This window comes from Musca domestica, unplaced genomic scaffold (genome assembly GCF_030504385.1).
Source record: "Musca domestica strain aabys unplaced genomic scaffold, Musca_domestica.polishedcontigs.V.1.1 2, whole genome shotgun sequence".
Taxonomy (NCBI): domain Eukaryota; kingdom Metazoa; phylum Arthropoda; class Insecta; order Diptera; family Muscidae; genus Musca; species Musca domestica.
The window spans coordinates 35,711,024-35,727,223 of record NW_026712249.1 but is presented as its reverse complement, the minus strand read 5'-3'; the positions used below and the strand labels follow the sequence as shown (position 1 = coordinate 35,727,223).

At 34.9% G+C, this 16,200-nt stretch overlaps 1 protein-coding gene across 1 annotated transcript in view; it reads left to right on the top strand.

The window, feature by feature from the left end:
• The window catches only part of LOC101893044 (uncharacterized), a 365,837-nt gene that overhangs the window by 6,543 nt on the left and 343,094 nt on the right, over positions 1 to 16,200 (top strand). The gene's annotated exons all lie outside the window — the stretch shown is intronic.

Here is a 16,200-nt window from a genome sequence, read left to right as displayed (position 1 = left end):
ATATGGGAGCTATAGCTATTTCTGAACCGATCTTCACTAAATTTGGCATACCTCCTTCTAGACTCAATTCGGTCGTTTGTGACAAATTCCATTCCATTTTGGGGAAATGTTAGACGTTTGCTGCACAATAAAAGGTAATTCGGACGAAGTTATATATGGGAGCTATATCCAAATCTGAACCGTTCTCGATAAAATTTAGCAAAGGTATTTCTGAGCTGCATTTGATATATTTCCCCAAATATTGTTGTTACAGAGTGCATATTACGGCTGCGGAGGACAAAAATAACAAATCGGTTGAACAATATATATGGGAGCTATAGCTATATCTGAACCGATTTCGATCAAATTTGGCATACCTCTTTTCATGCCTAATTTGGTTGGATGTGTAAAATTTCATACTATTCGGGCTGATATTACACGTTTGGTGCACAATAAAAGGCAAATCGGACGAAGATATATATGGGAGCTGTATCTTAATTTTTACCGATTATCTCCAATTTCAATAGGGTTCGTCCTTGGGCTAAACAAATGACTTGTGCATAAATTTCATCTCAATCGGATAATAAATGCGACCTGCATTTTGTTCACAAGAATACATGGACAGACGGACGGACGGATAGACTGACATGCATAAATGAACTCAGAAAGTGATTCTATGGAGATCCTCAAAAGTAACTTTGGGTCTATCTCGCTTCCTTCTCCATGTTACAAACAAATGCACAAAGACATAATACCCTTACCACTATGTGGTGTAGGGTATAAAAAAAAGGTGAAATAGTATCAGTCAGTTTTACCGACAAATGTATACTCCCACCCTCGAGTTATGATTATTCAAACTGTTGACCCTTTATGGTTGAGGTTCCGAAGCAGTTGGTCAATATTGACAAATTCATTTCTGACCTAAGACTGATATAGATATTACAACGTGCCACATTTCGACTATATCGACTACTTCCTATAAGAGCGCTTTGTTTTTCAAAATCCTCAACCCAATGTGGGGGAGGTGCCAGAAAAAATGCTCAAATCTCTATCATATTTACAACAGATTGAGATATGCATGAAGTCTGGAATGGAATCGGATTTTAATTTCCCGTTTTATGAGCTTAATGGTACTTGATGGAGTAGACGGATATTGTCCATTTGCGCATCTGACGTAGCACTGATGCAAATATTAGGATTTGAAAGTTGGAGCAAAATATATATATATCTTCTCTTTCTGTGCATTAAAATATTGTTTTTTTTTGAAATGTTGACCATTTGTGTGGGAGGTACCAGAAGGAGTGGACCGATATTACACATTTCCGAACTCGATCTAGGTTTGATATTACAGACAGTCAGATGGACGGACGGATATCGCTAGATCGACTTCAATTATCCTGAATCGGATTTGGTCCAAAGAGACATAGGGTCTAAAATCGCTATTTCGATGAGGCACGTTTTGGCCGTATCAAATGATATATACCCTCATATGACTGAGGGTATAAACATCGGACCAATCCTTCTTGTGCCTTCAACAAAACGGGTCGCAATATTAAATAATCATTATGAAATGCGAAAAAAAACCGGATTCTCTTCAAAATTTACAAAGCTCAATATTTCTACTAACACAAGATCTGGTGGAAAGATGGTAGATATTGATCCACTCCTTCTGGTAACTCCACTACAACATTTTGAATAACCATTAAGCTCATACACCGCGAAATGATAGGTTATAGTACCGATTCCGAACGTCAAATACGAACTTTGAAACAATTCCGGGAGTGATGTCGCTAATATCATCAAAATACCGAATAAAGTGAGGTACCGTTAGACAATTTTTTGTAGTTAAATAAATTATATGATCTCTTTTGGGGATTTTCAGACAATTTCATTTAACAATTTGGCTACAATAATCAAAATACCGAATCAGGGGGTACCGTTTTATGGGGGCTTTGCAATATTGTGGATCGATATAGCCCATTATCTTATCTGTGCAACATTTTCGCTTCCTATTTTTATTCGCCTTGACTCTTAGCGGGATTATAACAGACGGACAGGCGGACGGAGAGACAGGGATAAATCGTCTTAGAATTTTACGCTGATAAAAAATATATACACTATGTACGGTCTAAAATGATTATTTCGACGAGTTACAAACGGAATGACTAACTTAATATACTATGACTAACTCCATACTATGTATGATGGATGGTAAAAAAATTCGAATTCGTTATTTTTACTAAACTGTATGTAGAGTGCGTATACGTGATATTATGATTTCATGACGTATACGCCATATTAGCTAAGCATCTAGGGCATTGCATTTATATATGGTTTTTTCATTCCGCTTATAAATTTTATTAAATGAAAGCAAAAAATGTCGGAAATAACTTCAACATTTAAGAATAACTTTAGATTTGTTCGAATTGGTCACCTTTGGTACGAATTATGGCTTTCAAATGGCCAATGAAACCGCTGCCCGAATGTTGCCCTGCGGTATTTTGGTCCATTCGAAGGCGAAGCGCTTGCTTGAGGTGATCGATACTTTGGTATTTTATAGTGCCAACCTCGCTTTCTAAAATACTCCGGACACAATAGTCAAACGGATTGGTATCCAGAGGAATTAGTGGCCATTGTGTGTTGGAAATGAAGCGAGGAACCTCATTTTGTAACCATTCTTGGATGGCGCCTGATGAGTGCGATGGTGTTGAGTCCTGTTGGAATGTCCAAGGTCTGCGTCCAAAATGTTTGCGTGCCCAAGGACTTAATATACCCTGCAGAATATTCGGCATTATTTCTGATGCCACGGTCGATTAATACGAGCGGAGAGCGACCATTGGCTGTTATGGCGGCCCACACCATCACCATGGACGGCGCTTTGTCCACATTTTTAGCTTACCCTTTTTGGCAAGTAAACACAATCATTTTGTTTGTTAACAAACTGCTGGACAACGAATGTTTTCTCATCGCAGAAAACCGAATTTCACCACTTTCGGCCAAGCGAAGCCACTCTTTAGCTATTTTGAGTCTATTTTCTTTCTGTTGCGGTGTAAGTTCTTGCACTTTTTGGAATTTCAATGTCGAATGGAATAGTGCGATATGTTCAAATCACGAGCCATTTTTCTGTCACTGCGACACGGGTTTCGATCAAGCCGCTTCTTTACTTTTCGAACCATTTCTGCTGATGTTGCTGTTTTCTTCCGTCCACTTCCTTGACGTCGGACTACGCAACCAGTATCACGGTAACCAGCGATGGTACGAGACACAAAAGATTTATTCACATTTAAATGCTGGAGTGCTCTAACGATAGCCACTTGTGGTTTTCCAGCCAAATATAAAGAAATCATGATAGTGTCTATCTGGCTTTCCTTTTCACTGCAAATTCCTGATCATTAAGCTCGTCTCGAAAGAGAAAACAAACACATAAAAAGAAATCACACTATCACGAATAACTTTTTTCTAGAAAATTCTCATAAAAATGTTTTTGTACGCTTGTAAACAATATAATGAACTATCACTGGAATAATTTTAACAGCTGTCGGAAGAGTGGCTTAGAAATGACAGCGGTCAGTTTGGGCATATTTTGTGCCCGAATTTGCGGTTGGTATCCCAGTGGACATTTTTTATACCCTCAGCCATATGGCTACAGAGGGTATATATCATTTGATACGGTCAAAACGTGCCTAGTCAGAACATTTGGAGTCGATCTAGCGATGTCCGTCCGTCTGTCTGTCTGTCTGGCTGGTGCGCACGATAACTCTCGAAGGGAGTATCCGATTTGCTCCAAACTCGGTACATCGTAATATTTTTGTCAAACTTAGATCGAGTTCGGAGATGGGCAATATCGGTCCACTCCTTCTGGTACCTCCCCGACAAAAGGTCGAAATTTTCAAAAAAAAAAATAATTTTTTGCACAAAAAGTGATAGGATAATCCGATTTTGCTCCAACTTTGCACATCCTAATATTTGCGTCAGTGCTAGGTCAGATATGAAAATGGACAATATCGGTCCACTCCCTCTGGACCACAAATGGTCAAAATTTTGAATAATTACAACTCTCATAAAATGTGATGTAGCATTCCGATTGTCGTCAAATCCAAAAATGATGAAAAACAAAACGCTCAAAGAAGTCGAAATAAGAATCCGACTCTCTTCAAATTTCACACATACACAAGATCACTTGTGAAGATGTTATATATCTGCGAAAACCTTCTGGTACCTCACCCACAAAGAGATACAATTTTCAAAACTTTTATCTGTCATAAATTGCGAAACAACTCAGCGATTCTTTACAACTTGCTATATCTAAATACATGTCTCCCTGAGATGAATATGGAAATTAATATTTCCCATAAATTGGCTATAAATGTTCGATTTTCTTATATATTCATAATACTACTTGTATCATATTTATTTATGTCCGATTTGAAATGGTCAATATTGCCCCATTCTTTCAAAATCCACTCCAGTTTGAAAATTCATAACAGAAGTCGAAATATGTTTAAATTATCGAACACTGGCTGAGAGTATACATCTGTCGGCAAAACCGATCGATACTTTTTTACTTGTTAAAGTGATTGTTTTAATGTTGGTATTTGCAGTTCCTCATAGGTACCGGCTTTACGGAAGCCAAAAATGTATACAGGTTCACGATTTCATGAAACTCCCATATAGAGGATATTTTGCATTTGGATGATTGCCGAACATTTTCTTTATAAGTCCCATGACTTATGGTTTGAAAATTGATATTACAAATTCCTAATAATTCTGCAAGTTCCTTTCAATACTGTATCAACAAATTTTCGACAGTTATTCTTTCCAAATAGTTTAGGGCATTAAAAATTCAACCCGGCCGAGTATAACAGCTTTTTTACTTGCTATAATTGCAACTTCTCTTGTAAAACTATCGCGCTTTTGCAATTTGACACACACATGTTATTTACTCTTACGTATTTATTTAAAGAATTTTCGAAATATTGCCATATGTTATCATATGTTTAAGCCATAACCATTTCCACAACTTAAATGATTTGTAAAACTTTAATTACTTGAATATCCATTATCCCGTTTGTTTTTTCTCTCATATTTGTTGCGGCTGACGCCTCTTTAAGCTTTACATTAAGTTTATTATGTGTTAAGTGAATTGTTGCATATTTTATTTTAATAATCTTTCTTCCTTCCTCACACGCACACACGACCTCACTCTCCCATACAAAGTTACTCTGAACTGGAGAGATTTTCTTGTTATGCCATCTTTATTTTTATTTTGTTTTCCTTTTTCCTTTCTGCAATGCATCACTTGAGTCATAACAGTCAATGCCATCGACACTCTATCTACTCTGAGAGATAGATAGATATGTATGACTGTATTGCATACATATGTCTGGCTTGTCTATTAGGTCGCTTGTCTGTTGGTTGATAAGTCTATCCAACTGTCTGTCTGTCTGTCTGTCTCTCCGTCTATCGGGTTCGACTGAACCAATAAAATTTGCATTATATATCAAGTCTTGTAGTTTATTTCCAACAGACTCTCTCGAACATGTCTCCAATGGATTGCTGTTGGGTTAAAGATGTTGTTGCGTTTGTTGCCGGGGTACGTTGCGAGTGCATCTCTGCCTCTTCCCTCTCTCCTTCCGGGACAATATCCTTTAACTTTTGCGGAATATTTGTTTTCCTTTAAATTCTTGTCAACATTGGTTGCCATTTGACATTATAAATAGGGACATACAATCAAACGTACATATCGACTCTGATGTGCGTCCCAGTAATGCGTCATAGTTTTCTTACAATCATTGCGTTCTTTTCTCCTTTCCATTTCTTGGTTTTGGTCTTGTCTCTGCTGTTCGCAGTTACTTGGCAATGACAATACAAATCAAATCAAATTCATATTACAAGGTCAAAAGGGGAAGGGCGTAATTCGGACCACCAATGTTTTTTATTAATTTAGCTTCAGTATTTTTTTTGAAATAATTTAAAGGGGGGAGATTGAGATGTTATTCCTTGTAATTCTTTTTGATTTAAAAAAGGGATATTTTTTTGATAGAAGTATCGAAAACAGTGCATTTACGAACTTAATCTTGCAACCCCATATTCATCGGAATTTTATGATTCTCAAAATTTGAATCCAATCGGGTACTTCTTTCAAGTTGAATCCGTTTTTAATCCTCCACCATAATATGGAGGATATATTAAGTTTTTAATTTCGTATTTAAACGTCGAAATAAGCTTTTATGTCATAACATTTTTTTATTAGACCCAGAATAAAATACATACGCCTGGAATATTAAACAAATTTAAAACAAGTTAAAAAGCAGTAAGTTCGGCCGTGCCAAACTTTGAATACCCTCCACCATTTGGAACGAATTAGGAAATTAAAACAAATAAAACTCTTAAAAAATTCTGTTAAAATTTAAAAAATACGGATGGTAGCCGTTATATTGGGGTCTATACGACGTGGACCTACATAGGCATTGTTTGTCAGAAGCCATTACGTATTCGTACGTGACGTATTCCATTTCCATACTTCATCTAATACAGATAAAAATATTGGTACGGACAAAATTACAAGAAAATCAAACATTTACAGGATGAGATGAAACAACTTCAGACTGCTGACATTTCTAAGCCACTCGTCCGACAGCTGTTAAAATTATTCCAGAGACAGCTCATTATTTTGTTAACAAGCGTACAAAAGCATTTTGGTGAGAATTTTCCAGAAGAAAAGTTATTCGTGATGGAATTCAAGTGTGATTTCTTTATATTTGGCTCAAAAACCACAAGTGGCTATCGGTAGACCACTCCAGCATTTAAATGTGAATAAATCTTTTGTGTCTCTTACCATCACTCGTTACCGTGCTACTTAGCCGTAGCGTCAAGGAAGTGGTCGGAAGAAAATAACAACATCAACAGAAATGGTTCGAAAATTAAAGATGCGACTTGATCCAAACCCGCGTCGCAGTGGCCGATAAATGACTCGTGAGTTGAACATATCGCAATATTCCATTCGGCAAATAGTGAAAAATGAGCTCAGGGTAAAGCCATTGAAATTTCAAGAACTCGCGCCGAAACAGAAAGAAAATTGACTCCAAAAAGCTAAAGAGTTGCTTCGCTTGGCCAAAAGTGGTGAACTGCCGAATTTGGTTTTCTCCGATGAGAAAACATTTGTTGTCTAGCAGTTTGTAAACAAACAAAATGATCGTGTTTGCTTGCCAAAGAGATCAGCTGAAAATGTGCACCTTCGGTTGGCCACCATAACTCAAGCGCCAGCCATGGTGATGGTGTGGGCCGCCATAACAGTCGATGGTTGCTCTCCGTTCGTATTAATCGATCATGGCATCAGAATAAATGTGGAATATTATCGCGAAAATATTCTGAAGGGTGTATTTAAGCCTTGGGCACGCAAACATTTTGGCCGCAGACCTTGGACATTCCAACAGGACTCAGCACCATCGCACTCAGCACGGTTACAAGATGAGGTTCCTCGCTTCATTTCCAGTGCACAATGGTCACCAAAATCTCAGGATACCAAGCCGTTGGACTATTGTATCTGAAGACCAAAGTGTCGATCACCTCAGCACAAGCGCTTCACCGGAAATGGGCCAAAATACCGCAGAGCAACATTCGGGCAGCGTGTGACGGTTTCATTGGCCGTTTGAACCAGTGCTATTTCCGACATTTGTTGCTTTCATTTAATAAAATTAAAAAAAAAAAAAAATTATGGCGTTTGACTTTGATGCTGTTTTTTTATTTCACCCTGTATATCCTCATCCAATGATCAACTATTTAAAATTTTTAAGAAAAAAATTTCCAGAAAATCGACCATTTATACCCAATTCTATGCGAACTCATAAATTCAATATTCATCTCAGGTTTCTTGTTGAGGGAAATATTTTGATATAGAAGGTTGTAAAGAATCGCTGAATTGGTTCGCAAGTTATGTCAGATAAAAGTATTGAGAATGGTGACCCTTTGTGGATGAGGTACCCGAAGGGGCTCGCAGATATATATCACTTTCACAACAGATTTTGTGCTAGCAAAAATGTTTGTATGTGCGAAATTTGAAGAGAATTAGATGCTTATTTCACCTTCTTAGAGCGTTTTGTTTTTCAAAATCTTGAACCCTATGTGGGGGGAGGTACCAGAAGGCATGGTCCGATCTCTAACATCTTTATAACGGATCTTGTGTTGATGGAGATATTGACATTACAAAGTTTGAATGCAATCGGATGTTATTTTCGCGTTCTATGAGCTGCATGGATTTTCAAAATGTTGACTCTTTGTGGGGGAGGTACCAGAAGGAGTGACCGATTTTCACACCAGATCTTGTGCTAGTAGATATAATGGGATGTGTGAAATAAGAAGAGAACTGGATGCTTATTTCGAAATTTATAATCGTTTTGGTTGTTCAAAATTTTGACGCTCTGTGGGGGAGGTATCAGAATGAATTTTCCGATCCCTACCATCTTAATAAATTATCTTGTGTTAATGGAAATATTAAGGTGTACCATGTCTGAATGGAATTATATGTTAATTTCGTGTTTTATGAGCTTCATGGATATTCAAAATTTTGACACTTTGTGGGGAAGGTACCAGAATGAGTGTACCGATATATTCCGTCTTCACACCAGACCTATTGTCATGTGTGCAATTTGAAGACAATCGGACACCTAGGTCAAATTTTGTAAGAGTTATAATTATTCAAAATGTTGACCGTTGGTGGGAGAGGTACTTGTCCATTTTCGCACCTGACCTACCACTGATGCCAATATTAGGATTTACAAAGTTGGAGCAACATTGGATTGTCCTTTCTCTTTCTGTGTAGCAAATTATTTTCTTTGAAGATATTAAAAGTTTGTTTGCTCGTCTCTGAACTCGATCTAAGTTTGACAATAATACTGCAATATATCAAGATGCACCAAATCTGATACTCCCTCGATAGCTATCGTGCGCACCATCCAGATGGACGCACACCCCTAGATCGACTCCAAAATGTCCTGAAACGGATTCGGTCCAAAGAGACCTAGGGTCTAAAATCGTTATTTCGATGAGGCACGTTTTGGTCGTATCAAATGATACATACCCTATCTAGCCATTTGCCTGAGGTTATAAAAATCGACCAAAATGAGAATGAGAATGAACTTAAGGGGTTATCCTATATATTATAGGGCTGTAGGGTATCACATAACCGCACCATCTTTCCTTACTTGTTAATAATGGTGTTTTTTTTTCTTGTTGGATATTACTTTTGTATGTGCCAATTCCGAAGTATCGTATATTTCAAATTTACAGCTGTCACAAGCTTCATTCAGAGTTTTTTTGGTCCTCTGAAGGACAGAACAAAAATTCTGTGAAACGTTTCGCAGATTGGATTACATTTGTAAAATTGTATTTTTTCGTTTTTTTTTAAACTTAAGACAAATCTCTCATTTTTAAATTGTTTTTCGAAATAATTCCGCCAACAAATGAAGATAATGAAAAATTACATATTACATTTTCTGGCCTTAAATTCTTGGAAATTCCATGAATTCCACTCATGTAAAATCCACGGAATGTAATGCCAAGAGTATGTATGTATATCTCAGTATTTCTTTGTGGGACATAATTTTTAAATTCTTAAGAAGAACATTTTCATTAAGATTTCCAGCTCTGCAAAGATTTAAAAATTTCAAAACTACGGCATACAAAGACCGTTTTCAGCTTCAAAGAATTTTGTATGAATATCTTAAAGAAGGCCAAAGTTTGCTGCTCATCCTTTTCAAAACAATGAGAATAGAATTAATTTTAAAATAACTTCTCACTTCTTTTGTAATCCTCACTTTTCAATCAAAAGGTCAAAGGGATGATGAGGATAAAAGTGATGGCAAAGGCATTGTTGAAATGTTGATTAGTTAATGGCAAAAAAGGAAAGATAAGAAACAGAAGGTGGTTGTGTGGCATGAACTTGACATTGAGGTTTAGATGCCGCGTGGAATATGGTCTTTAAATAAATTTAATAAAAATATTATTGAAACTTCTCAACAATTTATTTTAATATTTAAATCTCGAAATAAATCCGCTTTTATAACTCTAAGTCACGTTTGTGTCTCTGATGATGCTCGAAAAAAATATATTTTAAATATCGACTTTTATAGCCAGGGTGACCTTAGAAAAATATTTTTACACAAATCACTTTTATAACCCTAATGTTCTTCCTAAAAAAGATTCTTAAAAATCAACTTTTGTGTCTCTGATGGTCCTTGAAAAATCCTCATTTATAACTATGGATATCCTTGAAATACAAGGTGAGATAAAACACTGCAAAAAAGTGAAACGTCATAATTTGTACAATTTTTTTTAAATTTTATTGAATGAAAGCAAAAAATGTCGGAAATAGCATCACATTTTAGAATGAGTTTAGATTTGTTCGAATTGGTCACCTTTGGCACGAATTATGACCTTAAAACAGCCAATGAAGCCGTCACACGCTGCCCGAATTTTGCTCTTCGGTATTTTGGTCCATTTCCGGCGAAGCGCTTGCCTGACGTGATCGAAACTCCAATATTCTTTAAAAATCCACGTTTATACCTCTGCTAGTCCTTGAAACAACATTCTTTAAAAATCCACGTTTATACCTCTGCTAGTCCTTGAAACAATATTCTTTAAAAATCCACGTTTATACCTCTGCTAGTCCTTGAAACAACATTCTTTAAAAATCCACGTTTATACCTCTGCTAGTCCTTGAAACAATATTCTTTAAAAATCCACGTTTATACCTCTGCTAGTCCTTGAAACAATATTCTTTAAAAATCCACGTTTATACCTCTGCTAGTCCTTGAAACAATATTCTTTAAAAATCCACGTTTATACCTCTGCTAGTCCTTGAAACAATATTCTTTAAAAATCCACGTTTATACCTCTGCTAGTCCTTGAAACAATATTCTTTAAAAATCCACGTTTATACCTCTGCTAGTCCTTGAAACAATATTCTTTAAAAATCCACGTTTATACCTCTGCTAGTCCTTGAAACAATATTCTTTAAAAATCCACGTTTATACCTCTGCTAGTCCTTGAAACAATATTCTTTAAAAATCCACGTTTATACCTCTGCTAGTCCTTGAAACAATATTCTTTAAAAATCCACGTTTATACCTCTGCTAGTCCTTGAAACAATATTCTTTAAAAATCCACGTTTATACCTCTGCTAGTCCTTGAAACAATATTCTTTAAAAATCCACGTTTATACCTCTGCTAGTCCTTGAAACAATATTCTTTAAAAATCCACGTTTATTCCTCTGCTAGTCCTGGAAACAATATTCGTTAAAAATCCACGTTTATATCCTTGAATGTCCCTCAAAAAATATTTTTTATTCCACGTTTATATACCTGAATGTCTTTGAAAAAATATCTTTTTTAAATCCACGTTTATAGTCCTGAATGCCCTTGAGCAAATATTTTGTTTGAATCCACGTTTATACCCCTGAATGTCCAGGCTTAATGCCTTTGAAAAAATATATATATTTTTTAAAACCATTTTTATAACCCTTGAATGTCCAGGTCCTTGAAAAAATATTTTACTTAAATCCACGTTCATATCCCTGTCCAGGTATATATCCCCCCAATTTCTTTGAATTTTTTTTAAATCCACGTTTGTAGCCCTGAATGTCCTTGATTTTTTTTAAATTCACGTTTATACCCCTGAATGTCCTTGATTTTTTTTTTTAAATTCACGTATATACCCCTGAATGTCCTTGAAAAAATATTTTTCTAATCCATGCTTATACCCCTGAATGTCCTTGAAGAATATATTTTTTTATCCACGTTAATACCCCTGAATGTACTTGAAAAAATATATTTTTTTAAATCCACTTTTATAACAATTGAATGTCCAGGTTTATACCCTTCAATGCCCTTGAAAAAATATTTTACTTAACTTCAAGTTTATATCCTTGAATGTCCAGGTTTATACCCCCAATTTTCTTGAAAAAATATTTTTTTTAAATCCACGTTTATTACTCTGAATGTCCAGGTTTATACCCATCAATGTCCTTAATGAATGCTCTTGAAATTTTGTTTTTTTTAAATCCACGTTTATTACTCTTAATGTCCAGGTTTATACCCATCAATGTCCTTAATGAATGCTCTTGAAATTTTGTTTTTTTTAAATCCACGTTTATAGCCCTGAATGTCTTTGATTTTTTTTTAAATTCACGTTTATACCTCTGAATGTCCTAGAAAAATATTTTTCTAATCCATGCTTATGCCCCTGAATGTCCTTGACAAATATATTTTTTAATCCACGTTTATACCCCTAAATGTCCTTGAAAAAATATTTTTTTTTTAAATCCTCGCTTATACTCCTTAATGTTCTTGAAAGAATAATATTTAAAAATCCACGTTTGTGGGTCCTTTTTTTAAGTTCACTTTTGTTGCTCTGGTATTTGAAAATATATTCTTTGAAATCAGCATTTGTAGCTCTTTAAGTCCTTAAAAAGCATTCCTCAAAAATCAAGGCTTGTGGTTGTTATGGACTTTGAAAAAAAAAATATATTTTTTTTTTAAATTCTCGATTCTACCTTAAAAATTTGTTTTGAAACTTCACTTTTGAGGCTCGTATGGCCATTGAAAAAATATTCGTTAAAACTCCACATTTGGTGGCTCTCAACGTCCTTGAAAAGTAGCATTTAAATAATCCCATGCTTTTGCTCTTTTAATTAAATTGAATTTTAAAGATTTTGATTCAAAAAGAACTCACTCGCAATAAGTGATTTGTAAATAATCCAAACAATTTCGATTAAATCCCACATTTGAATGAAAAAAAAATTCAAACAAACAAACACCTCGAATGACAAACACTTAAACAAATTCAATTTTTTATGTGGATGCATGCACTCGTTGTTTGTCATCGTCAGCAATTTCGTCAATTTTTTTTTTTATTTTTCAAAACTCTTTGCTATGTTCAAAATTTCTGCATACCCATGGTTCTACACCCAGTTTGGGTTTAAAGAGCATCGCTCACAGTTTTGAATTAAATTTATTTAAACACAACTACAAAAGAGGCCATGCCTGACTGCCTTGTTGCACTGCCACATAGCCAACATTGGCATCGTCTATAGCGAGCGAACGCTAAACATATATACGTGTATATATATATATATTAGAATAGCTCGCCGTGGCACATAAAATAATGGCCAAGATTTATGGGAAGGAATTTTTGATGCTAAACTTAAGCATAACAAATTATCGCTCTACTCATTTCTGTTTTTGAAGGCAACGCGAATATTGGCGATGCTGCGTTTGTTATGTCGGTCATTGCACTGCAGCTACACCGTTTCCATGTTAAATCATATATTTAAGCACCATCAGATTTATAAATGAAATATTTTTAAAAAATATATTAAGGACTACAGACATGGATTTTTAAAGAATATATTTTAAGGACATTTAGGGCTATAAACGTAGATTTTTAAAGAATATTTTTTTCATAAAGGTCAATTTAAAATAAAAGTTTGTCAAGCATCATCATCATCAGGACTACGAATGTGAAGTTCTAAAGAATATTTTTTAAAGACCTTAGAGCCACAAATTGGATTTTTAAATAACATTTTTTCCAGAACCATAAACACGGAATTTTAAAGAATATGTTTTCTAGGACTATCAGAGCCACAAACGTGTATTTTTAAAGAACCAAAGGATCAGAAATGTGGATCTTAAAGAATACTTTTCAAGGACCAACTGAGTCAGAAACTTGGATTTTTAAAGAATATTTTTTTAGGCCAGCACAATCTGAAGTATAAACGTGAATTTTTCAAAGGATATTTTTGATTTGGATTTTAAAGAACATATTTTTAATGATCATTAAAGCCTTCAACTTGGATTCATAAAGAGGACCATCGGGGCCATGAACGTGGATTTAATGATTTTTTTTCAAGGACTAACAGAGCCCCCAGTCATAAGTCGTGGATATTTTAAATTTTTTTCTAAAGATCATTAGGGCTATATACGTAAATTTGTAAAGAACTTTTTCATAGATTATCAGTAGCACAACCATAGATTTTTAAAATGTTTTTTTTTTCAAGAAAAGAATACACGTGCATATTTTAATGATTTTGAGGAATTAAAAAAAAACAAGGATCATTAAAGCCACAAACGTGGATTTTTAAGGAATTATTTTTCAAGGACTAACAGAGTGTTTTTAAAGATTTTTCAAAGGACCATCAGATCCATAAAAGTGGATATTTTAGAGAATTTTTCTCAAGGATTTATAGGGCATCAATGGTGGATTTGATAATGTATTTTTGTCACGGATTGTCAGATCCAAAAATCTCGATTTTTATGGAAATTTTCTCAAGAAGAACTAAAATAACATTTTTATAAGATTATCAAAGTAAAAATCGAGTATTTTTAAAGGTTTTGTTCAAGTGCGGTATTTAATAATATTTTTTTACAGATCTTTCGAGCCTCAAACGCGGATTTTTAAAGAATATTTTTTCAAGGGCCAATAGAGCCACAAACGTGGATTTTTAAAGAATATCTTTTCATGGGCCAATAGTGCCACAAACGTGGATTTTTAAAGAATAATTTTCAAGGATCACAAGAATATTTTTAGGGATCATTCGAGCCACAAACAGTTATTTTTAATTAATATTTTTTTTGAGGACCACAGAAAATTTTTTGGGCGGAGAATATTTTAAGGCCACCAAAGCCACAAGGCAAAACCATCATTCGAGTCACAAGCAGTTATTTTCAAAGAATATTTTTTAAGGACCATCAGAGCCACAAACGTGCTACGCACACGAGCCACAAAGAAAATAATATTTTTTCAAGGACCAATAGAGCCACAAAAGTTGATTTTTGTACCCTTAGCCATATAGCTTGTTTCGATCCTAGGTCTCTTTGGACAACATGCTTTTCAGAACATTTATGGTCGGTCTAGGGGATTATTCACTATGGCCCAAACTCGATACATCGTAATATTATTATCAAACTAAGATCGAGTTCGGAGATGGGCAATATCGCCCCAATCTGTGACTGCAAACTGTGGAAATCCTAATATTTTTATCAGGGCTAGGTTAGGTCACTCTGTTCAGTATCTTCCCCACCAAGGGTCAACATTTCGAACAATTATAACTGTTATAAAATGTGAAATAAGAGTCCAAATGTCTTCAAAATTCGCACACCTTAATCTTTCTACCAACACAAGATATGTTATAAAGAAAGGTTGGGGCGGAGCAATACTTATGGTACCTCCCCCATAACGGGTCAACAATTTTAATAACAATGAAGTTTATAAAATGCGAATTTCGAATCCGATTACTTTCGGTACTCGGTACATCTTAACATTTCTATCACCACAAGATCAGGTGTGAATATTGAATATTTAGGTCCACTCCTTCTAGTACCTCCCCTACAAAGGGTCACATTTTTTTAAATAATTATAACTCTCATAAAAATACAAAATAAGCATTGGATTCTCTTTAAATGTCACACATCCCAATTTTTCTATTAACACAAGATCTGGTGTGAAGATGGAATATGTTTTTCCCACATCCTCTGGTACCTCCTCTATAAAGAGGTAAAAATGTTGAATAATCGAAATGCTCATAAAATGTGAAATAAGCTTCTGATTCCTTCTAAACTTCACACATTTTAATATTTTTACAAACACAAGGTCTGGTGGAAATATGGTAGATATAGATCGGCTCCTTCTGGTACCTCCCCCACAAAGGATCAACATTTTTGTATTAATTATAACTCTCATAAAAGGCGAAATAAGCTTCCAAGTCTCTTCAAATTTCACACATCCCAATATTTCTATCAACACAAGTTGAAATGTGAAGATGGCATATATCTGTCCACCCCTTCTGGTACCTCCCCCACAAAGGGGGATTCTTTAGCGATTCTTTTTCAAGCTTGATATATTGAATATTTCTCTCAACCAGAGATTTGAGAACATTTTCTAAAAATTATCATATCTGTCATATAAAGTGAAGGAAGTATTCGTAGTAGTCCAAATCTGGCTGGCACGTTGCACTATTTATATTAGACTTATGGCCAATATTGGGCTACACCTTCGGAAACTTCCTCATAATGGACAGTTAAAACATTTTTACAAAGATTTTTTAAGGTGGGTTCTTCAAAAATTTAGGACTTTTTAAAAGTGATGTGTTTTAAACCTTTTTTATAACGTTTCAAAAAGATTTTTTCAATAATTTTTTATATGTGAATAAAAAAGTTTTTTTTTCC